At 37.4% G+C, this 25,534-nt stretch overlaps 1 protein-coding gene across 2 annotated transcripts in view; it reads left to right on the top strand.

Annotated features, from left to right (window-relative positions):
- Epac (Exchange protein directly activated by cAMP) overlaps positions 1–25,534 on the top strand; it is a 1,466,091-nt gene that overhangs the window by 140,202 nt on the left and 1,300,355 nt on the right. The gene's annotated exons all lie outside the window — the stretch shown is intronic.

Below are 25,534 nucleotides of genomic sequence, written 5' to 3'. Positions count from 1 at the left end.
CGCTGCAAAATACCAGTGACATCCATGAGGATGTCATGAAAACGTATCCTTTATTAAGGGCCGTATTAGTCCTGGAGATGATGATTTTTTTTTAGTGTATGCAGGGCACTAGTTAGTTCTACTATTCCTCGTGAGATGACAGCACCTTACTGACATGATTTGCCTCCATTAATGGCAGGCCTAAGGGGGAGCATTCAATTACGACACACATATTTGTTTTGATGATAAACAAATAGCATATTCGAGATCGGAAAAAAGAAAAAAAACTTTGTTTTGATCTCCGGTCAGCGTTGCCAACCTGCAGCAACATAAAATCCCTTCAAAACATCAAAATTTCCCTTTTTCAGTCCAAATATATTATATGAGTAATTTGCTCTCCTCATGCGTGCAGAATAACTATATCGTATATAACGGTCTAAGCAGTTCTTTAACGGTAAATGAAAACCTGGTGTTACAGCACGCATACGAAAATGAACCTGGAACGCAATGGGTTAAAGATTACTTTTTTTTTCTCCTTGATAGCAATAAACAAAATCGCACCATAAAATCCACTGAATTCCTCACGTAAGTCATATGTCAATGAATAGCAACAATCATCTTGTTAAAAGATAATGACAAGAACTGATTTGAGGTTATGTTTCAAAACTTACCCAATCACGTGAAATTTGATCGACAAAGAATAAGCTTGCAATTCTTTTATTGTCATTTTAAATCATTCTTCCTTTCATTATAAACCTACTACAAAAGTAACTACGTTATTTAAAGTTACTTGGTATACTTTTATTTCAGCTCGGGTAAATCTAGCTATCTTACTTTAGTCATGCTTCTCCTCTTGCTGTCAGTTTCAGTTAAGGTTGGTGTGGGAGAACCGGATTCGATTTTCGGCAGGGGCTTATGTGGTTCGGATCACATTACGTTAAGCTGCAGGTCCACATCTCATATATATCATCGCTACTAAAAGGGACAGTAAACTCAAATCTAATCCATTCCAAATGCAGTTATACTTACATTAATATATTGGAGTACATAAATCATAAAATTATATACATAAAAATATTTTTATAAAAAAATTACTGAAAGTGGTTTATGTCCTTTATCTTCCACTTGTTCTGCAAATAGAGGTAACAGTCATATTGTAAAGAAATGCTGTATTAAATGAGTACGTATAACTATCGTAAATAACTTCACATCTTTTTTTGATGAAAATACGCACCATTGCTACTGGCTATACTACTATGACGCATTATACATACGTCCTTTTAGTATTTTCTAAAACTGGGACCGAGTTTAGTATATTATGACAACAGATCTATGGTTAGGCTATCATGTCAATGTGAACTCAAAGTTTTCTATATACACGTTGATTATATAACAGTAATTTTCCGCCGAAATGTCTCGAAAAATTACTATATGGTCATTGTTTGCTTCAGTCGAAAGGCATTGCGTAGCGTATGTTGCTTAAATCCAGGCCCGTAGCCAGCCCAAAAATGTAGCAGGGAGGCCGGTAGAAGTTAAGGGAGCCCGATCCAACCATGTTATAGTTTATCATCATATTGTAGTTCATTTGCAAGCCTACCGTGAAAATTTTTTTAGGGGAGAGTACAAATTTAGGGAACCGGCCTCCGTGCTCCGCCGTGGATACGGGCCTGCTTAAATCAAATATTATTCGTGGTCGAAAAGTTCCTGTATGATCTCTAATTTTCACTAATTTTATGTTGCGATATCAACACACACCATTGCGAATTATTTAATTCACGATATAAATTAATGGGATAAAACTTAAAAGAGTCTACAGATAGAAGAAATTAATTTTGAGTAAGCAGAAACCAGTGGTTCATTGGAGGAGAAAATAACTACAAAATACAATAAAATGGGAACCTCACGACCTTACTGACTTTACTACTCCTCACAACGCTGGACTAAAATCATTTATTGAACATATTAAAGTAATGAGATGCACAAATGTAATTTTTAGGCTAATTAAGATGACATCACTGGCGACACGGACTCATCAATTTTACTACTGTAGTAAGTTATAAATTGTTTACTGAGATTTCCATGTCCTAGAGAGCGAATCATTTCGATAACAACGTTAGAAATATACCCTGTATTAGTATTATTATTCGTACTATATTATCTTCCAATGTATACCTATAAAAGCTAATTCACGTATACAGTTGTAAATGCTGTAATACCTTACTGTGATGTTTGCACACGAGTCTGCCGAAAGTTAAAATATTATGACAGTGTATTCTTTTGTTAAATTTCTAGAGAAGGACTAGAATAAGCGATCTAATACAATAGGTAGGATCACATTTCGTCAGTCTATTTCGTAATTGCCTTCCTTTCTTCATTTGGTGCACTCTTTGTATCTAGTTCCTTTTTCCTTCGTTATTTTATGTTTTTTCTCTTATTTTTCCTTTCGCCTGCAGGAAGAAATAAGAGCCATTCCTCTCTCTCCCTCATGGGAGAAAATCCAACATCAACAAGGAAAAACAAAAACAAACTGAAGAAAAAAATAGCAATCGTTATGTGATGTCAGAACCTCTGCACCATGTTTCTACCTACATCTATTCTGTTCCTCTATCTTTCTAGTCTAAAAGTCATCCGTTTGATCAGTGTATACTTTTCTCATGTTAATATTGATACAAAACACAGTGCAAAGTAAGAGCCAATTAAAAACGCTCGAAGCATCACAATCTCTTTAAACTCTTGAGCCCTTGTGCGATAACTTTCTCTATATATCCATTCAAACTGGACCATCTGGGAAAGGTATTTGTCTTACTGTTGTGTTTTGACAGATCTGTTGCTTAGCAGGTATAATTTTAGCCATCGTTCTCAACAATATGGATATGATCCACGCTGGCTCCCAACATTTACTGTAGAACAGTCTTCCAGCTGACCGATTATGACGTAATAGCCGACTTTCACGAAAGCTAGGACAGGAAAATGAAACATTTCAGTTTAACGTCTCACGATTATATTCTTTTTATGCTAAGTAAGACGATGATTAAGGCAAGTGAATGATGATGAAATGAAAATGTAGGAGGAAACAGGAGTACTCCGAGAACACCAACGGACACAATGTTGTTCACCACTGGCCGGAGATAGAACCAGGAACCCCACGCATCAGCCAGGACAGAGAGAACAGGTTGAGGAAAGAAGAAAAGGAAGCAGGGTGATTGGAAAGAAATAAAACATGTGTTGGCAGTGCAACCATTATCTTCTATAAACCTAAAGTTTTCTGCCCCCTCCTTCCGCTTTCGTTGTGGTTTGCTGAGAATACGCGCAACAAACTGTGGCGTAAAACAGTGTACAGTTTGAAACGACTGCTATACAGAAAGGAAAAAGTAGGAATATGGAAAGAGATAATACATAGTGGAATCGTTTAGCTGTTCACTCATCCAACTTGCTTCTTCGAAAAATAACGAATACACTTTCCACATTTTACCCTCCCCCCCAAAAAAATGTAATTTGCCAAGAAATACTAAACAGAAAATAAGTAGCTAATGTTCTCAGACATCTTGAAACTTTACTAGGTATAATTTTGACACATTTTTATATTTCCTTCCCAGAACAGGATATTTCTTGTTAACATTCTTGCTTGTTTTTTGTAACTTCAGCAACTATGTACCCTCATGTGGAGTGTTACCAGTAGACATCTCTTGCTACCTTTCATATGTATGTAGAATCTCGAATTAATAACTTTAAACTGTAGTTTTCTTTATTTTTCATATTAGCAATCCAATACTGTTGCCAACAATCTCTGAAGAAAATAGGCTAGATGGCCTTCAGAAATAAGTTTTTTACACAAAAAACGGCTAGATTTTGAACTGCTAAACTACCAGGTGTTCAGAAAGTAACTATGCAGTGCCATGTTGTGGTGTGCCAAGTAATGGCAGATATGATTGTAAATTAGTAATACAACATTTTTCCATTGTTTAATATATTTGAACCATATTTGACCAGGTATTTGTATTTGTTCACAAGCCCGGTTTGATTGAAGACCAATGTCTTGTGTGACATCATTGGGATCCAGGTCATCATGCTGACGGTTGAACAAGGAGTGTTTCTTGTGGAGCATGTGTTCCGCAATGGAGACAAGTTTACCTCAGCAGTAGAAGCTGCATTTGCAGCAAAGTTCCCTGGAGTGAAGATACCTAACCGCAATGCTGTACGGAACCTCATCACCAAGTTTCGTAAGACCGGAAGCGTTCATAATACTCCAAAATCAGGTAGGCCATCCACAGCCACATCCGCAGAGAAGGTGGCGGAGGTGCAAGACGTGATGCTGCACAGTACAAAGAAATCGGTTAGACGATTAGCTCAGCAGGCCCACGTGTCCCTGGGTTCCGCTCACAAGATTCTCCGGAAGTCACTGTCCATGTATCCGTACAAAATTTCGGTCGTGCATGAATTGACAAGGGAAGAGAGGGAGATTATATATCGAAGTGGAAGATGGTTTATGTACCAATCGAAAGCACTAATGACACCTATTACGAAACTGTAATAAAAATTTTCCGAATGCATATACTGTGCAAGTTATATGAATATACAGGGTGTCCAGAAAATCCATTTCCACCCCTAGAAATCCCAAACGATGAGATAGATGCCAAAACAGGAAAACACGTGTTTGATCATTTTAAAAGTACAACATATAAAATCAAAAAGTGTTGTCCCAGGGCCTCCCGCAGGGTCCCAGGCGGGATCCAACTCAAAAATTGCAAAAGATAAGGGGGTCAAGTAACACATCGTTGGAAACCTTTTGGGAAATGAAAGAAGACGGAACCAGTCTCGACTCTGTAAAATTATCCTGTGCAAAGTGGCCTCCGTTCAAAATGTTAACAAAAACGTCATTGTAAAGTCTATGGCTACTCCCAAAAAACCTGAAACGGTGAGACAGATGTTAAAACAGGAAAACATGTGTGTCATCATTTCAAAAGTACAATGATTGAAAGTAAAAATATTTGTCGCAGGGTCCTCCCCAGGGTCCCAGACGGGGTCTTACTCAAAATTTTCAAATGGCAAGGGGGTTCAAGTAACACATCGTTTAAAGCTGTTGTTAAATGAAAGCAGATGGAACAAGTCTGGACGCTGTACGATAACACTGTGGAAACATCTTGCGTTTTAGTTCTTTCTGTAGTCGGATTTAAATTTTTCACTTTAACCCTTATCCGGGCAAGCTATTTTTGTAACGTAGACTGCAACTGCGGCCTTACCAACTCTGTTAGCCTTACCAACTCGATATGTTCATAACATTAACTTCGACTAAAGATAGAAGAATTCAGAATTTTATGACATCGAAATATTTATGGTTATTAAGAAATTCGAAGAAAAATATGAAGCTACTGGGCCTGGGAGGCCCCGGTTGCCCGGATAAGAGTTAATTATTGTACTCAACGGAAAGAAAGGTAATGCCCCTACTGTGAGATTCTGCTCTTTGGCCCCAGTAATGTCTAAATAAATAAAAAGAAATATAATAAAATAAAAGTAAACTAAGAAATAAAGAAAAGATAACATTTGACATCTTTAAGTATAGAACTGACTAGTTAACATATAATGTACAACCACGAATATAAATAAGTGGAGATTGGATCCATAAGAAATAAAGACTCTTACCTCTACTTATTTATGTTTATGACTGTACAATAGTGATACTTATGATTGTTGTCTGGATTATCAATTATAAAATGATTCAAACAAAAAAATCTTGCAGCAGGAACAGTGAATACATGCAAATGTCTCACAATGAGAACAAGTGCCGATTGCAAAATGGAAAGTGAATGCGCTTGGAAAATCGAAATGAGGATGTACATTTTGACCGACCGCCATTTTACACAGGATAATTTTAGCGAGTCGAGACTTGTTCCGTCTTCTTTCGTTTCCCAACAGCTTTTCAACGTTATGCTACGTAACCTCCCTTGCCATTTGAAAATTTTGAGTAGACCACGTCTGGGACCCTGGGGAGGACCCTAGGACAAATATTTTTACTTTCAATCATCGTACTTTTGAAAATATGACACACATGTTTTCCTGTTTTGACATCTGTCTCACCGTTTTAGGTTATTTAGGAGTGGCCATAGACTTTACAATGACTTTTTTGCTGACAGTTTGAATGGAGGCCATTTTGCACAGGGTAATTTTACAGAGTCGAGACTGGTTCCGTCTTTTTCATTTCCCAAAAGGTTTCCAATGATATGCTACTTAACCCCCTTATCTTTTGCAATTTTTGAGTTGGACCCCGCCTGGGACCCTGCGGGAGGCCCTGGGACAACACTTTTTGATTTGATACGTTGTATTTTTAAAATGATCAAACACGTGTTTCCCTGTTTTGGCATATCTCATCGTTTGAGATTTCTAAGGGTAGGAACGAATTTTCTGGACACCCTGTATATTGATATAACTCGCACAGTATATACATTCGGAAAAGTTTTATTACGGTTTCGTAATAGGCGCCATTAGTGCTTTCGATTGGTATATAAACCATCTTCCACTTCGATATATAATCTCCCTCTCTACCCTCGTGAGAGACACCGATCGCTCGGTGCGTATAAACTTTTGCAACTAGTTCCTGTCCTTCCTGCAGGACAATGGTGAGGGAATTCTTGACAAAACGTTTTTCACGGACGAGGCATGGTTTCATCTGTCCGGTTACGTGAATAGCCAGAATAATGGTTTCTGGAGTACGGAGAATCCGCATGAATTTTGTGTATCCCCACTGCATGATCAATAGGTTGGTGTTTGGTGCGCCGTGACTCGTAAACGCATCATTGGGCCCATCTTTCAGGACACCATAAATGGAGAATGGTACTGCATCTGCATTCTGGAGCCCTTCCTAGGTGAACTGAATGAGGACGAAATTGAGAATGCCTGATTCCAACAGGAAGGGGCGACTGCACATACCACCCACAAGGCAATGAGCGTTTTACAGGACATCTTCGGTGACCGCATCATCTCTTGAGGACTCTGGCCTCCGCGTTCACCCGACTTGACTCCACCGGATTATTTCTATGGGGTACGTTGAAGGGAAAGGCCTATGAAGGCAATCCGCACACCATACAAGAACTCCAAGCTGCACTGACACGTCACATTCGGAACATCATTCCCGATGTTCTGCACAACGTCTTCAAGAACATGCAGAAACGTGTGCAACTGTGTCTTCAAGTGCAAGGGGATTACTTCCAGCATATCTTATAACTTCCATGACATTAAAATTTAGTTTTGAGTTAATTTCAGTTGTTTAAGTGGTTTATGGGAAATAAAATACGGCAAGTTATGCACTGCATAGTTATTTTCTGAACACCCTGTATAACACACATTGTAGATTTTAAACCCCCTTTTGTCTGTGTAGGATTATAAGTGAATAATAGTAAATCTTGAAGTTTATTCAGTGCAAACTAACAACATATATGACTTTAAATTACAGGAAAATCCATCAACAACTCATCTGATTCGTGAAAGTCAACAGCCATATTATCAGTTGAATTGACCTAAATCATCATTAGAGCAACCCACATTATGCTTTATTTTTGTGTAATTATGATTTATTTTTTCCAAATTATGCTTTATTATGCTTTATTGTTAATTTCAATCATTGTTTTATATTAATCGTGTATAACGTATAATATTTACTATACATTAAATATTCTAAATATCTTGATCTATTTATTAATATTTTATACAACCAGTTTCTTTCATATTTAATGAACTTTCTACTTAATGCACTATAAAGAGATATGCTTTACTTGAGTCGTTTTTTGTTTAACTTGTGTGCACCTTAGAGGTGCATATATACAGAGAGGGAAAGTAAAAGATGCCACCAAAAATTTTGAAAGTGCTCAAGTTCAAGAGGTACACATAACAATATAGTGTGGTGTGGTGTTCTTGTGTACTATTCATTGTTGGCGGAAAATTTTCTTCTTCTTTTTTATTTTTTCCACATCAAAGGATTACACCGAAAAGTTTACAGAAATAAAAATTAGCTTTTCATTGTTGCATTGTTGCGTGCTGAGAAAGGGGGAGCGACCCCTGTGTATGGCCTGGTCACATGCCTTGTGGTGAGCAGGTAACCCTCAGGGGAAGATAGGGTTTCGGGAGCAGCGTGAGAACACGCTTAACTCTTGTCTATCCTGTGCTAAGAGGTGGCAATGTCTTCTAGTTGTCGGTGCAAATCAGGATAACAACCTACCGGCGGAGATGAGGCTTGCCATCCTCCGAAATGGGCGACTAACTCGTGCCATTGGATCTGGGAGAGTACGTGTGACCTCATCACGTCCTCAGTGAGGTAGGTAGTCTCTGACTGCCGCCCCTACCGGCGGAGGTGAGCCTTCGGGTATCTTCCGAAATGGGCAATTAGGCCGTGCCCTTGTGTCTGGGAGATAAGGCTGCGTGGTACCCCAACACGCTAAAAAAGAGTGGGTAGCTGGTGTGTCCAAGAGTGTGAGCGGATCCAGCGCCCTACCGAGAGGATGATGTAGGTACTGCCCTTAAAGAGAGTGTAATGCGTTCTCTTGGGTCCGGAATTGGATACTTAGTATCCTAACGCATACTCGTACCTCAGGAGCGCTGCGGAAGTGGGTCACTCCTTCGTCCCAGGCTTGCACGTTCTCTGGGTGCAGGAGCCACGACCCTACAAGGGAAGCCGCCGCTCCCAAATGGCCATTGTCTTTAAAGGTAGACAGTGTACATCAGCCATTGGGTCTGGTAATGTACGGTTGACCTCTCACGTAAGAAGAGCTAGTTCCGTATTGTTTGAACGACCCTACCGAAGGAAGGGTGTGGGTGTCTCTTCTAATGGTGGTTTACACGTACACCTTGTCTCAAAAAGGTTGATCGCATTCTTTATTGGTGTTTTGAGGCAAAAATTTTCAAAGTCCAACTTCGGGTATCTTCGGGAAATAGTAAACCAGGTTCGAACCTCCAAGCCAGCCTTTGCAATCGGGAAAAAGTTTGCAGATGTGTTTTTCTTCTTTTAAATATAATAAGACTTGTTACCAAGTGTACAAAAAAAGCAACATTGATTGAAATATTTAATGATACAATATTTCGAAACTTTGTATTAATGTCAGCTCATGTTTGTTTGTCATTTAGCTCTCCATACGTGATGGGACATTTAGATACGTAAACGAATCTTTCCATATGTAAAAAAAATGCTCAAAGTTAAGACATAGAATATAATTATCACCTGAATACTAAAATAAAAGTCAAAGTAGAACAAAAACAGCGTTTCTAGTGGGTATGAATGTCATAATTTTCTTGAGAACCGTTATACATCGCTAAAAGTACCGGTACCTTAGCAGAAGTCCTTGTGTTAGCTCACTGGTAAGCTGTCGGGTTTCAAATCATAAGGTTGTGAGTTCGAATACCATCTGGGTCAATGCTCTTTTAAAAATTATATTTTCCACAATGCATGAAAAATTATATAAAATAATGACATTAAATACATCAGTTGTATATATATAACATAATCATTGCAGAATGTAGTAATTATTATGTTTAAAATATAACATCTGAAATAGGTAGGTGTTCACAGTAGGTCTGTATTATATATATGAGAATGTTAAATACAAGTTAAGAAACTCGTTCACGAGCAATAAATAAATCATGTAGTGTATTTATTTGCAGCTATTTGTCATACAGATGTAACTTCTCAATATTCTCAATACAGCATGTCATTTACATTCGTGAAATACAGTATATTCCTACGGATATAGAAAGTGTGTAAACAGAGTATCCAAAGTCGGATCCTGCTTCAAGACACATAACTTTTCCCGATCCCCTTAACGTCACGGGAAGAAACATAAATTCTCTTTAGAACGGAATATCGTTACTTAGAGTCTCATTCGAATACGTTGAATATGCTTTTGTATATTCATTTCTCTCTCTCTCTCTCTCTTTCGCTTTGTTTATGAGTTGCGGAATATCCCAAGTTGAATACAACATTTGCAAAGTATATGACCATCAGTGTCATGGAATACCGGAAATTGAAAGTCGTGTTTCTTCAGGTTCGATTTGCGTGTTCATGTTAGCTCACTGGTAGAGTACGGGCTTGTTAATAAGGTCGTCTTGAGCTCAAAGCCTGCAATTTTTTTTTTTTTTTTTTTTTTTTTTTTTTTTTTTTTGTTAGTAGAATTGCACAGGAATCGGATTCAAGGAGTGGTTTACTTCTAGAAATATTTTCAGAAGCGTTTAGGTAGCCCTGAAAATGACTGTTTTCGGGAGTTAAGGCGGGAACATTAATATTGTGTCCAATGCCCTTCTGAATTTATTACACGCCCCATTCTTCTGGGCATGGAATCTATTAAATGGGTGACAAATTTATCTCCTTCCCCTACCTCCAGCTATGCTTCGGAAACAAGATGCCACAGGTCATCCTGGGTTCTTGGTGGATCTGCCTCAGGCCAACTATCCCTTAGAGTACGCTTCACTTCTGCCCACATATTTTCCGTGAGATTGAGGTCTGCTCCACAAGGCGGCCGGTCAATTAAATCAATCTCAGGCTGCCCTGCGAACCATTCCTGAACCACACGGGAAGTATGTATTGGCGACTGGTCTTGCTGGAACTGAATTACATCATCAGGCGGAAATACTCGTACAGATGGCACCATGATATTACTCATAATATCTAAGTACTGAGCACTGTCCAGGTGTCCTTCAATTCTGTGAAGCTGTTCTGCTCCGCGCCTGAAAATCCAACCCCAACATGAAATAGATACATGGCCACTGCGATTTCAAGCAGCAACACATCCAGGGCCGAGTCTCGTCTCGCATGGTTTAGTCTCGTCTCGCGTCTCGCATAAAATTTTCACTCTCGTCTCTCACTCACGCAAATGCGAGACGAGACGAGACGTCTCGCGTGCATCCCTATAGGAAAGTGCATGTGCACATGTATAAAATAGAAGGAAAAACGTAATAAAATGTGCTCAAAATCAAGGAAAGGCAGGATTTACTTTTGAAAATTTTATTGAGCTTCGTGCTAACCATGGTGGCGCTTCGCAGCTAGTCTGTCGACCTCACTCATATGTACGGAGACATCGTCGTGTACTCTCGCCCCGAGCGCTGATTTTCCATGCCACGGCACTGTTCACTATAAACAAGAAATGGATTCTACTATTATAGAAATAGGTATGTTAAAAATCCCACACAAGCTTATTATAAAACACAAATTATAAAAGGGTCGCTGGCAAGAGGATGTGATAAAAGGGGATCGTGATAGGAATTAGATTGAGAACCACTGGCCTAGAGTAATTTTAACCAAATTTCTTATAGTTTGAAAAAGAATGCTGTCGGGTTACCTATGGTGAATGGCAGGGGGATACATATAAAAGATTGCTAGAAAATGATCGGTATTAGTGTCGAATTCAGTTTTCGGGGTCGCTTAGATAAATAGTGTGACTTTCGATTTCGCTTAACTCCGATTAAGCTCTCATTAGTAGGGATGGGCACGAGCGATTTTTCTTTGAAACTCGACTCGACTCGAAACAGACATCTTTGAGGTCTACTCTAGGACTCGGCGCGAAAAATATCCTCCAACTCGACTCGGATTAGAGTCGAGTCAAACTAAAACGAGCCAAATCCTGTGTGTAGTCCTACCGAGACAATACATAGACAATATAATTATTCTATTATCAATTATACTACTATTACTACAAATAATAATAATAATAATAATAATAATAATAATAATAATAATAATAATAATAATAATAATAATAATAATAACGATAGATGGTTAGTAAAGGAATACTAAAAGCTAGTTGACTGCCGACGTCGGTAGTCATGACGTCTACAAAGCAAAGACATCGTTCATTACCCTAAGCTGTAAGCGTCGGTGGACTACAGATGGTCAACTATTGACCTCTCGCCAAAAATTGGTGGCCCCGCAGCGACAATCCGCGGTGGCTCCAGTTCCATTTTGAAAACATTACTACCAGCGGCAGAGACGCGATGAAACGACAACGAACCACAAAATTACTCTCCCAAAATATGTTAAAATGCCTATATGTGTGATTTGTTTATATTTAGGTGAGTCAAAAAAACAAAACAAATACCCCGGGGTGGACACGAACTATCAATATTACGATTACTAGGCACGTGTTCTTCTGATTTCCCCACGAAAACGATCATAAAAAGCTTGCTTGTTGATGGATAAATCATTGACGTCTTAATTTAGCCAATCAGACAAACCCCTACATCTCGAGTTCTAGGAGGTGATACTGTGAACCGTTTCAGATTTATTGCTTTCTGGAAGGGTACTATCTATGTGCAAAATTTGAGTATAATAGCCGACATGCATCTTCGGTGCCTCTTATCTTTAGTACAATTTTAACCAGAGATGGTGTGGGTCAATGAAAATTTGATCCACGAATCACCATGATCCAGTATCACCCACCACCCAAATGACCCATTGGTCCACTCTGACCCATCATCCATCGTGATCCACTCTGACCCACCACCAACTATGAACCACTCTGAACCATTGCGACCAACTCCGACCCACCAACACCCATCGACATCACCTCTGACCCATGATCCACGTCCTCTTCTCCGTTGACTAAAAAGGCTACACTTGTAATAAAACAAGACTGTGAAATTATCACTTATCGGAGTTTGAATTTCTACCGTCAATGGCTCAAGCACCTCTCTGTTACAATACTGGTGGATCTGACCTTTACGATATATAATGGCAAAGTGTTTCTCAACTTCCGAATTAAAATGAATTTAAATTTATCATATATAATTATTTCTTTGTTGCCTTACAGACACATTTCAGTAGAAAATAGGATGAAATTTGAAAGTCTCAAATCAAGGAAAAGTAGACCAACGTAAAAAAGAAAGAAAAACTAATTTTCTATATCATTAAGCACCTGGAGTGCCACTCTTTATCTAAATTATATATATATAATTTTGATGTCAGTCCCTTTCATTTCTCCTAGGAGAGCAAATGGATACTGCCACCGTTAGGACTAAATTTGGTCTTAAATAACATTAAAATTTCTACCAATTAATTTAGCGACCAGTGTTGCATTTAAAAGCTCGGCGCCCCTACGCACTTTTGCTCTCGGCGCCCCCAATAACTACATATTTCTCCGCCCCCTTCATCCCTAAGTTAAAAATAAAACTTAATTCAAATATGCTTAGTTAGTGAATTTATTACATTTAAATACCACTCACTACATGCTACAGCTAGAACTACGTAACAAAAAATAACAAATGTGAAACGTGTTCTGAATTATTTTTAGATTTCTTACGCTATTATTATACATATTAGAACAGTAAAAGAGGATTGTTCATGAAATAGTATATTTGCTCTTGATTTTTAACTTTTTCATACGGAAAAAATTAAAATATTATTCAAGTTTTAAATTTTGCACTCTGCAAATATATTGCCCTCTAGGCAGTGGGACTAATGTGAAATGTGGACTAATGTGAATTGCGGCGCTGAAGCGGCGCTGAAAACTTACGATTCGATTCTAATATCGGTTGATTTCGATATTTTTATGTCGCTACGTAACCACCCTGGGTGCTAATGGGAGCTTAATTGGACTTGAATTGAAAGTATAACTATTCACCTAAGCGACCACGAAGCTATGGATTCGATACTAATATCGACCCGTTTCTAGCATTTTTGATATGATCCCGACAGTACTCTTTTCCAGACTGTAAGAAATATAGTTATAATTGCGCTAGATATATCAGAATTATGTTGAAACACACACATACATCCACTTTTATATTCTGTATAAATAGAGAGTGAGCGACCGAGCGAGAGAGAGCGACTAAAGGCATCACCACTTCTACATTGCAAAAGCATATATCAGGAATTGAATTGAAAATCTATGTAAAGACTTTATGCTGTGGCGTGCTTCATAAGGACAATTCCAGTCTGCTCACGTGACCTTTGGGGTTCATGAATTTCTTGCGAGCGTTGCGACTTCGGATTCTCTGTTTAAACCCTCGGTTTATGCATCGAATAAGTTTTCAAGAACATAAATGGCATGCTGTATTATGAATGACGAGAATTACCCTCTATATGACAAATAGCTGCAAATAAATACACTACATGATTTATTTATTGCTAGTGAACGAGTTTCTTAACTTGTATTTAACATTCTCATATATATAATACAGACCTACTGTGAACACCTACCTATTTCAGATGTTATATTTTAAACATAATAATTACTACATTCTGCAATGATTATGTTATATATATATACAACTGATGTATTTAATGTCATTATTTTATATAATTTTTCATGCATTGCGGAAAATATAATTTTTAAAAGAGCATTGACCCAGATGGGATTCGAACTCACAACCTTATGATTTGAAACCCGACAGCTTACCAGTGAGCTAACACCAGGACTTCTGCTAAGGTACCGGTACTTTTAGCGATGTATAACGGTTCTCAAGAAAATTATGACATTCATACCCACTAGAAACGCTGTTTTTGTTCTACTCTGACTATTATTTTAGTACTCAGGCGATAATTATGTTTTATGTCTTAACTTTGAGCATTCTTTTACATATGGAAAGATTCGTTTACAGATCTAAATGTTCCATTACGTATGGAGAGCTAAATGACAAACAAACATGAGCTGACATTAATACAAAGTTTCGAAATATTGTGTCATTAAGTATTTCAATCCAATCAATGTTGCTTTTTTTGTACACTTGGTAACAAGTCTTATTATATTTAAAAGAAGAAAAACACATCTGCAAACTTTTTCCCGATTGCAAAGGCTGGCTTGGAGGTTCGAACCTGGTTTACTATTTCCCGAAGATACCCGAAGTTGGACTTTGAAAATTTTTGCCTCAAAACACCAATAAAGAATGCGCTCAACATTTTGAGACAAGGTGTACCATTGGGATTCCGACAAGTAGCTTAGCTACAACGTGTACGTGGTACCTAAACACGTTAAAGATAGGTAGCCCCGTACTGTTTGGGGGTCCTACCAGGGGAGACACGGCTCCCAAATGACAATGTCTGCATTGAGCAAACTGTCTACATCAGTCTTTTTCTCTGGTAATTTACGGTGTACCTTTACCGTAATTAGAGGAAGTCCCGTATTGCTTGGACGACCCTACCGGGGGGGGGGAGTGTGGGATACCTGCCTGCTGGGGGTCCAAACGGAGGTGCGGAAGGGGCCAATCCCAGGAATCTGGGTAACGGTTTTGATCCCGCTAAAGGGAGGCAACTCAGTAGGATATGGGCCGGCACCAAACTCAAATGGTGACTTAACACGTACCATTGGGTCCGGGATGAGATACGGGAGTATCTCGGCGTATGCGTGGTACCTGTACACCACAAAGCGGTTGCCAGTTGAACGATAGAGATAGGCAGCGCCGGGATTGAACAAGCCTCTCGGGCATTGCCTGGGGCCCCGGATTTGGCTGGACTCTGCCGGGCTGTGGTCATACCGTGGGTTTCGGTAGCTTGTGGGAGCCAATCCCAGGAATCTGAGTAAGAGTGAACACGGAGGGAGTGAGCTTGCCTTATAACGCTCGGGGGCTATGCAGTCTGCCTCCTGGTAGGCACCCAGGACTTCGGTCTGGCCGCGCAGTGGGCGTATCCCACTCCCTCAGTGCATCGCGTGCACGAGGATACGATCTAGTATCGAGGAACTAGGGGCGGGGTGCCTTGTTTGGCGGAACCCGTACATCAAATAGACCGAATGGTCGCGGGCATGCACTCTATGCATGCAACTAAGCGTGGCAGTAGTAGACCACTAGCAAATTATGTTGCATTGTTGTTCTCAATGATTTTGCTTTGTAAATATTGGTTTTAAAAAATATTAATACAGTATGTTAAACTTGCAGTTAAAAAGAATTTTCCAAGAATTGTGCTATATATTTTAAATTATGCTTTATGCTTTATTTTCTAAAATTATGCTTTATTATGCTTTTAAAATTAGTTTCTTCTGGACCCTTAAACTACCACAACCATGTTCAAAGTACCAACCATATGTCTAAATTGCTTTTATGCTTTTGGGTTGCTCTAGTCATCATCGGTGACGGTCGCAGCTAGCCGAGGTGTTGGAACTGGATGCACCATCGTCTGCCATTGTCCCAATTTTCAGTAATACTTCTTTCGGCAGGTCATAGTCCTTACAAACACTTCTTATTTCTCCTTATACCCACATGAATCATCATCACTGCATTGAGAGTTTTCAAGCTAATTAGATATTCTGCTTCCTTTAATAAACAAAAACAATCTCTGTGGCTTGAAGAACCGAACAGTTTATTAAATTTGTATTAGAAAACTTTCATTCTTGCAATGAAATGCTAAAATTAAAATAATTAAAAAGTAGCAAACGGGGCCGTTACAGGAGTGGCATTAATTTTTGTTTCTGAGCAGTGATGCCAGTTAGCCTATTTTTGGCTAAATCTAGCCTATTTGAAGAGTCATTTAGCCATACAAATCTACAAAATGCTTATAGCCTTAAATATAGCTTATTATATGAAACTCTTCTGCCATTTTTAGCCTCTTTTATTAGCCGTTCAATAAATTCTAAAATTACTTTTTTCTTTGAAAATCAAATGTATTTTTTAAGAAAAAATTAGCCTATTTGCCATTTATATATATATATATATATATATATATATATATATATATATATATATATATATATATAATATATATTTGACATTGTATTAATTATTTCTCTTGACTGAGGTGTTTTATTACGCATCAAATCATTGTTTCTTCTTCTTCTCCCTCCCCATCTACAGATTTATAGGTACTTAACAATACTTGTATCCTCAAGAAAGAATTTTAATGTCACTCCCGTAACAGGCCTGTTTCGTACTTTTTAATTACTTTAATTTTCGCATTTCGTTGCAAGAATGACAGTTCTCTTATACGAATTTAGTAACTGCTTGGTTCTTCTAGCCACAGAGATGGTTTTAATTTATTAAAGGAAACAAATAGGATATCTAATTAGCTTGAAAACAATCAATCATGGCGATTCGTGTGGGTGTATGGAGAAATTAGAAGCATTGTAACGACTATGACTTGCCGAAAGAAGTACTACTGAAAATTGGGACAATGGTAATCTACATAACCAATCCACGATTCAACGATGGTGCATCCTGTTCCAGCGCCTCGCCTACCTGCGACGTCGTCGATGGTGATTTATTTCAAATCAACTGACAACATGGCTGTTGACTTTCACAAATCGAATGAGTTGTTAATGGATTTTATTGTAATTTAAAGTCATTGTTGCTTGTTAACCTTCAGCGAATAAAATTCAACATTTCAAATTTTACTATAACTTACTTATAATCCTGCATACAAAATAGGGGTTTAAAATCTACAATGTGGGTTACAGGTTAACATTTCAAAATCTAGCCATTTTTTTTTACGTAAATATGCTTATTTCTGAAGGTCATTTAGCCTATTTTCTTCACAGATTGTTGGCAACACTGTTTCTGAGTCGATAAGTATTGTTAAGTAGTTGTACATTTGCGTAATAAAACACCCTCTGTCAAGAGAAACCAATTAAGTTTATAATATATAATGACAAATAGGATAATTTTTTTTAAAAAAATTACACTTTAGTTTTAAAAAAAGTATTTTTAGAATTAATTTAACGGCGAATAAAAAAGGCAAAAATGGTAAAAGAATTTCATAAAATAAGCTATATTTAAGGCTATAAGCATTTCATAGATTTATATGGCTGAATGCCTCTCCAAATAGGCTATTATTTAGCCAAAATTAGGCTAAATTGGCATCACTGATCCAATACCTGCACCAGCAAAAATCAAGACTAACTCCGGAAAACTTCAGCAAACAAACACCAAATATTTCTCAATTGATTATTCCAAGAAATCAGTTGAGTATGAATAAATCAGTTATATATGAACAAAATAGACATTTACGTTTTCCATTCTCTAGAAATTAATCTGAAATTATATAAATCTCCAAATTGGCGTAGGTGTACGGTTAATACACTGATCTCGTCGGTAGGCTACTTTCCGGAATCCCGCAGCTAGTAATCTTGACTAGGATTCTTCAGGGATTTTACTCAGTTACTCAAACAAGTATGTAGGTTTCATATAATATAGGTTTCATACGCCGTATGGCCAATTTATTACAGATATTATTTATATCTTCTGGCTCTGTCTCGGAGACTGTAAATAAGTATTTAAAGAAATTGACATGACATACTACACATAGTCAAATATTTTGTTAGGCTTAAGAAGACGACAATAAGTAATCGTCTGTGTCATTTTGTTCATTTTAAATTTGGAACTCAAGAGGGTAATAGCTCTTATAGTCCTTATGTCGACTTTATAAATGTGGCGTTCAGAGAGAACACACATTTTGGAAGGTAATTCCTAATATTTCCTCGTAAACTTCGGACCACTAGCTCCTGAAATCTTGATTTTAATTACATAAACCAAATGAGCGAGAAAATAATATTTCAGTACTCAGCAGAACAATCTCCTGACGATTGTTTTGACGCATCCTTATTTGTAGGACAATCCAAAATCATAAAAAGCATAACAGCAATTTTCACACATGGTTGATACCTTGAACATGGTTTGGTTGTCTAGGGGTCCAGAAGAAACTAATTTTAACAGGATAATAAAGCATAACTTCAGAAAATAAAGCATAATTTAAAATATATAACACAATTCTTGGAAAATTCTGTTTAACTGCAAGTTTAACATACTGTATTAATATTAAAAAAAAAAACAATATTTGCAATGCAAAAGCTTTATGAACATAACAATGCAACAATGAAAAACTTATTTTTATTTCTGTAAACTTTTCGCTATGATCCTTTGAAGTGGAGACTTCACTCCAATATACACCTCTAAGGCGCACATAAGTGATAATAAAACTGTCTCGAATAAAGCACATCTCTTTACAGTGCATTAAGTAGGAAGTTCATTAAATATGAAAGAAAATTGTTGCATAAAATATTAATAAATAGATCAAGATATTTAGAATAGGCTATTTAATGTATAGTAAATACTCGTATATATTATACACGATTAATGTAAAACAATGATTGAAATTAACAGTAAAGCTTAATAAAACAATTTCTAAAAAAATAAACATAATTGAACAAAAAATAAAACATAATGTGGGGTGTTCTACTTATTTGTATTGAAATCTGAACAATAAAATAGATTTGAAGATGTTCGTTCTTTCAAAATGGCGTGTTAGGTATTTCTGAACTCACCACTTAAATTTTGAAATAAAAATACTAAACAGATGGAACACTGTTAAGAACTATTGTTCTGAGGAAGGAAACTATGGTATAGTGAAAGAAAAGGAGAGGGAGGGTGAAAAACTGTAATCGATGGAGTGTAATTAGATCAGTTTTTACATGAACACGAAGACGTCAATGGAGGGGGACAGTGTTTTGCAATGTGGTATAAACGCTTATGAAAACTTATTAGTAGAGCCCAAACTATATGTAATTACCTATTTTTTCCCCTTGCATGTAGTTCCAAAAAAGTTCAAATCTTCACGAATCACCTGAACAAGATCATTATACATAGGTTTTATTTTACATATTTTACTCAATATTAAATATTTTCAAGTATTTTACATAAAATCAAATATTTTAGCAGTTATTTGTAATTCCTGACCATTCTCTGTTTGTGGATGTTATAAGGAATACAAAACAACTTGCAGAAATGTTACTGGAATTTCCGAGAAATTTGCCCTTTCCTGCACTGCATTCCAAGCTTTAGGAGGGGAAAGGAGTAGAAGGTCAAACCTAATTTTAAATGTCTGTCATTGAAGATTTCGCTGCTTGAGGCAGTTCATTCCGCCAATCTTTCAAGGAAACTAATCCTGCCAGATTCTTCCCTCTGTGCTGTCCGACACAAAACTAGCCGTAGTGTGGAAATTTGTTTCATACGAACAGACGTTGTCTTGTGGACGTGTTTATCGTGGACTGAGGTTTTGTGTAATGATATTTCGTCTCATGGCACCGGTTACATCATTGCTAGCATCTAAGTTAAAATCTTGGGTTACTGTAGATGATGCTTTTACAACCGATAGTAAGGTGGTGATTTGTGCAGTATGTGACAAAACGATAAGTTGCTCCATGAAATCTCAATTGGAACAACATATACGAACCGCACTTCACACAAGAAAGAAACGGAAATCATCATCTCACAAACAAGTTCTTTTGACGCAGATGCGACAATTATCGTTTTCATCGGGGAATGAGTTTTTCGCGGACATGTGTGGTGCAATAGTAGCTGCAAACATTCCTTGGAACAAGCTTCAAGTGCCAGAATACCGGGATTTCTTGAAGAAGTATTGCAAGCGAAATATTTCGGACGAATCTACACTGCAGAAAAACTACCTCAACAAAAGTGTCGAAACAATTCGCACTCAGATCGGCGATTCCTATATATGGGTGGCTGTGGACGAAATCACAGACAGTTTGGGACGCTTTGTAGTAAATTTAATAGTTGGTAAGCTAGATCCCAACTCGCCCCCCAAATCCTACTTGATATATTGCAAGGAGCTTGAATGTGTCAATCATTATTCCGTGGCAAGGTTCGTAAACGATGGCCTGAAAGTGCTGTGGCTTCGTGGTGTTGAAGAGGAGAAAGTTCTTTTTTACACCGACTCTGCAGCGTACATATTAAAGGCTGGTAACACACTGAAAGTTTTCTACCCAACTTACTTCACTTCACTTGTGCTGCACATGCACTTCAACGTGTCGCAGAGGAAGTAAGAAGAAAGTTCCCTGACGTGAATAAACTTATTTCCAGTGGGAAAAAGGTGTTTTTGAAAGTTCCCCAAAGAGTCCACTGTTTCAAGGAACGTCTGCCAAATGTACCTCTCTCTAACCGGTGTTAACAAAATGGAGTACTTGGCTAGAAGGAGTAACATTTTACAACGAACATTTTGAGGGCATCAAATCCGTTGTCGACTATTTCCCCGCAGACAGTGCAGTTTCCGTGCGTGAAGTGCAAGTTGCGTTTTCTGATCCCAAGATGTCTTCTTTGCTTGCGTACATTACAAGCAATTTTGCTCGGCTTCCGGAGAGTATCAAGAAATTGGAAACTTCTGGACTGTTGCTTCAGGAATCCCTGAGTGTCTTGGAGGATGCGAGAAAGAAGTTATATGTTGTTCGAGGAGAAGCTGGTGGGAATGTTGCCGCTAAGTTCCAGAGGATACTGGAAAGGAACCCTGGGTTCTTCACATTTCTCAGTGTGTGTAAAATCCTGAGTGGAGAAGTTACAGAAGATCTGCATGATATTTCCGCCGAGAAAATTCATTTCATGAAATACAACCCAATGGCATCATGTGACGTAGAACGGTAATTGTCTTCCTCGTCGCAAAATATATTGTGGTACATTGTTTTTCTAAATAAGTATCTCATAGTGTTTGGATTGTATTTGAATATTAGAAAAATTGTAACATTTCTTAAACTGTTATACAACAAGTGATTGTTTAGAAATGAACAAACTGCTTTAACTAAGTGCAGTTTATATATTAATGCTATGTTTCTAAATCCATGCAAGAATAGTTTTGATAAGTACATTGAGAAAACTTTCTATTATATTTGATATGCCCTCATCTAATATTCCAAAATATATTTTTTCCGAGTTGAACTGAGTTTTTCTTCATGTTTAATGAATTATCTTATTATTGGAGAGCTCAGGAAATTTATTTAATTAAATTAAATATCATGTATACAGTACTAGCAGCGTTCACCCCGCTTCGCTGGGGTCACCCCGGAACGCAATAAACCTTGTTAATTAGATAATTTTTACTTTTTCGCTTTCAAGTGATATGATAAAAACCATAGTAGATTGCAGTAAATGTTATTATATCGCCTGTCATTTATGTTAACCCGCCGAGTGACACGGTCATGCGGGTTGCATATAAATACGTTTATTTTTACCTATGATGAACTAACAAAGGATTTGTACGTTATGGACACTTGAATGGTCAATTATCTCAAGACACTGGTAATTGAAAATTAAAGTGATATGATAAAAACCATCTAGGGTCCAAATCCTAATAACCCCCCAAAAATGAAAGAAATTGGTTCAGCCGTATTAGCGTGATGAGGGAACAAAGGATTTGTGCGTTCTCTTTTATATATAAGATATGTATACAATATGAAGTATTCAAATTGCATAAGAAAACAAAATAATATAAATATTACTCAAATTTAATATTACTTCCGGTTTCAATGCTGATTTCCACAGAGGTAAAGAGGTAACAAGATATCAACATGCAGCCTTCTGCAATGATTTAGCGTCCCAAGAAGAAGTTCCATCTTTTTCATTAACACTATATTCAAACCGAAAACTGTTCAAACTAGCCAATTCCTTTATTCAAGTTTATCGCCATAGAACGACATCGATAACATATAGAAACAAGCGATTTTTTGAAAACAATTCAGCGTCTCAAGGCAACATAAAACGACTATTCCGAACACACTATTAAAACCGGAAATGATTGAAATTTGCTACTACTTCCGGTTTCAATACTGATCTTTATAGATCAAAACTGGTAAGGGAGATCGATATGCGATTTCTAACAATTGATTCGGCGTCTCAAGAATAGATTCCATCTTCTCCATTAATCGTCTACTTAAATCGGAAGTGGTTAAAATAAACCATTTCTCGTTTCAATATTTATCTCTATACAACAAAATGGTAATAGATAGGAGTAAGCGATCTTCTAAAAACAATTCAGGCTGTCAAAGGAACATACAATCCCAACCCACAACACTCTGTCAAAACCGGAAGTGGATTAAATTTACTATTATTCTAGTTTTAATACTGATTTCCATGTAGCAAACAGTGTAAGAGATATCGAGATACATTTTTTGCAATTGATTCAGCTTTCCAAGAATAGCAAAGGTAAGCCCTTCTCCAGAACCCTGTATTCAAACCGAATAATTCTTCAAACTAACAATTTCCGGTTTCAACACTTACCGCCGTAGAACAATAGTGGTAATAGATAGCGGCAAATCGTTTTCTGGAATTGATTCAGGGTGTCAAGAGAACATACTGTCACAAACCGCAACGCTTTTCCAAAACCGGAAGTGGTTCTAATTTACAACTACCAGTTTTAATACAGATTTCCGTAGTGCAAAAACGGTAAGAGATATGGAGATCCAGTTCTCTGCAGTCGATTTAGCTTCCCAAGAGTAGGTTTTATCTCCTTCTTGAACCACTTATTCGAACCAGAAATGGTTCAAATTAACAATTTTCGGTTTCAACCGTTATCGCCATAGCACAAAAACTGTAAGGCGTAGCGAGTAATTGCTTTCTGATATGATTTCAACGCCCGAGGAATAAATTATGTCTTTGATCTTAGTCTATTGCAACCAGTAGTTATAGAGGTACTACTTGAAGTTTGACTATTGAATCATTGTTTGGGAGCCTACCTTATTTCACACTCTGAAACGAAACTCTCTTGCTAAATATGTGCTGCTTTTTTAACTTAACGGTTCCGATGTCATACACTTTATGAAATTTCGAAAAGCGCAGAGGCGGATACAGGACCGACTTCTGGAGGAACGGTGGGTTGTAATACTGCTACTTACAATTACTTTTAAGAGCTCCAAACTCGGGGATGAATTTTATTTATATATCAAAGAAAGTTTCGTCTTCTAGGGGGGGAGCGATCGCCGGAGACAATTCAATATTCCAGTGTTACTTTTATATACATATATTTTAAAATTAACCCTCTTGCTTGATTTTGAAGATTTATATCAATCTTTTCGTATGCAAGTAGTTTTACTTTTGAGCAAAATGAGATTATCGCATACACAGGAGTTAACATTCACAGAATTTGTCGAGTTCGAACAGAATTTGTTTTTCACGATTTTCTGTAATATTTTTGAAAATAAAATATCTTTTTTTAAAAAAAAATATGAATCCTTTAAAAAATAACTACAAATAAAATAAATCATAGAACAAAATATTAAAAAATGTTTTCAAGAAACTTACTTGTTTTTTAAATATATAGATATATATGGATGACTAAATTAAAAACATGGGGTGCACTCTGATATACAATCACTGAAGAATTTATAAATTCCCATGCTTCTCTTTTCAGTCATGCATAACTATATTTTTAAACTAATTTTCTTAAACAGGTTTTTAAAAAATCTTTCTACGATTTGTTTTATTTTGTTCGCTATTTTTTTAAAAAAGGAAACATATTTTTAAAGAATACGCGACAAAACGTACTAGCGACAAAACGTACCACTTACCCTGAGGGCTGCTTGTGAAGGGTTTTCTAAAAACACTTTAAATAATGACAAGCGACAAAACGTACCACTTGCCTGGATGGCTACTTGCGAAGAGTCTTCCAATCAGCCATCAAATAATGTCAGGCGACAAAACGTACCACTTGGTAGGACGGTATATAAGTATATATATATCGGCCAAAATAAGGTTAAAAGTTGAACAGATTGGTGGTGAGAAAAGTACCGATGCAAGATCAAGACTAAGACCATGCCTGCAAAATGCTGGCAACACCAAGACCATACCTGCAAGATTCTCGCCAGACCAAGACCAGCAAGAATTTTGCATATTCAATATTTGAATATTTGCTGATTTCCATCACACTTTATCCAGGCTTTGGACCAGAGACGGATAGGCATTATTAGAGGGGCGCGGGCGCTTTCTCCCACAAGGGTCACCAGCATCTCAATGTCTCAAAACAATTGCACTTTTCTTTCTACAGTAAGTCAATAGTATTAACAATTGACAATTAAAACCTGATATTCTTTCATCAGTATATTATTCTGAATTGTTCAAAATATTATATGAAGTTCAAGGAGAACGTGTATTATATTACAAAATTAGCAGATGTTTTAGTGTACTGGTTTTTGATGCTTCTGTATCTATCACTTTTGCATTAGAAATATTTTTCAATATACGTCAACAAAATGTTTTCAAATTCAGCAGAACAATGACACAGAATCAATGCAAATTTGTCAGATCACATATGACATGATTGAGTATATGAGCGTAACACCACACGTGTAACTATGCGCCTTTGTCGTGGGAGACCTGGGTTCGATTCTCGGCGGGAGCTCATGTGCTTCGAATTTCCCGCAAATCAGTATGTCCCGTCTCATATAGCCTCGCTGCTAAAAGGGCCGTTAAACTCAAAATCAACTGAATCACACGTGTAACTGATCATAGGTGAATTTCAAAAAATCCGAATATTGTCCTTGCATGTTACTTGAGCCATCGGTTGAATTTCAAATACACTTCTTAATATCAAGGTTCAACTTCTGCAGAATTTCCAGCAGTAAACCGCAAAGACACTGGCCTGTGGTAGATATGCAAAAAAAAAAAAAAAAAAAAAAAAAAGTTAAGTTTTACGTCCCACGATTATGCCGGTTAGGCTAAAGGAGACGGTGATGTTGAGAGATGAGTGAAATGGTGGAATGAAGAAAGTGGGAGGAAACGGGAGAACCCCGAGAAAACCCACGAGCGCGGTGTTTGTCCACCACAAAGTTCACTTGGCGTGGGCTGGGATCGAACCCGGGACCCCAAGCACCAGAGGTGAACG

This window comes from Thermobia domestica, chromosome 15 (assembly GCF_964235325.1).
Source record: "Thermobia domestica chromosome 15, izTheDome1.hap1.1, whole genome shotgun sequence".
Classification (NCBI taxonomy): Eukaryota; Metazoa; Arthropoda; class Insecta; order Zygentoma; family Lepismatidae; genus Thermobia; species Thermobia domestica.
This window is presented reverse-complemented; position numbering and strand designations above follow the sequence as displayed.